Raw genomic sequence first — 942 nt, forward strand, 5'->3', positions numbered from 1 at the left:
TATATATATATATATATATATATATATATATATATTGATACATCTATTGTATACAAAAAGTAAATAGAAATAAAAGTATTGTTGGTGTATATATAACTGTCCCCTTCTGTCTGTCCCTGTCTCCTTCATCTGTCTCCGTTTGTCTCCTTTTGTCTCCTTTTGTCTTTATCTGTCTCTTTCTGTCTCTTTCTGTCTCTTTTTGTCTCTTTCTGTCTCATTTTGTCTTTATCTGTCTCCTTTTGTCTCTATCTGTCTCCTTTTGTCTCTATCTGTCTCCTTTTTTCTTTATCTGTCTCTTTTTGTCTCTTTCTGCCTCCTACCTGTCTCCTTTCCTCTCTCTGTATTTGCCTCTTTCTATCTCTGTCTCCTTTATCTGTCTCCTTTTGTCTCTGTCTGTATCTGTCTCCTTTTGTTTCTGTTTATCTTTATGTGTTTCTCTTTATCTCTGTCTCCCTCTATCTGTCTCCTTTTATCTCTATATCTATATCTATTTGTCTCCTTTTGTCTCTGTCTCTGTCTATCTACATCTGTCTCCTTCTGTCTTTCTCTCTCTATCTTTATCTGTCTCCTGTCTCTGTTTATATATATCTGTCTCCTTCTCGCTATCTATCTATATCTGTCTCTTTCTATCTCTATCTGTCTCTATCTGTCTCCTTTCGTTTCTGTCTCTCTTTATCTGTCTCCTTCTCTATCTATCTCTTTCTATCTGTCTCCTTTTGTCTCTGTCTATCTGTATCTGTCTCCTTTTCTCTGTCTCTTNTCTGTATCTGTCTCCTTTTTATTTCTTTTGTTGTTTCTATTTCTCTATATACAGCCTTAAAGAGACACACCCAATACAGTAAGCAACCATGCATGCTAGCCAGCTAGCCATGTAGCTAGCTAGCTAGCTAGCTAGCTAGCTAGCTATGTAGCTGCAAGCTACTAGCGGCCAGCTAGCTAGCT

This window comes from Eimeria mitis, genomic scaffold (assembly GCF_000499745.2).
Source record: "Eimeria mitis Houghton genomic scaffold, Emh_scaff3466, whole genome shotgun sequence".
Classification (NCBI taxonomy): Eukaryota; Apicomplexa; class Conoidasida; order Eucoccidiorida; family Eimeriidae; genus Eimeria; species Eimeria mitis.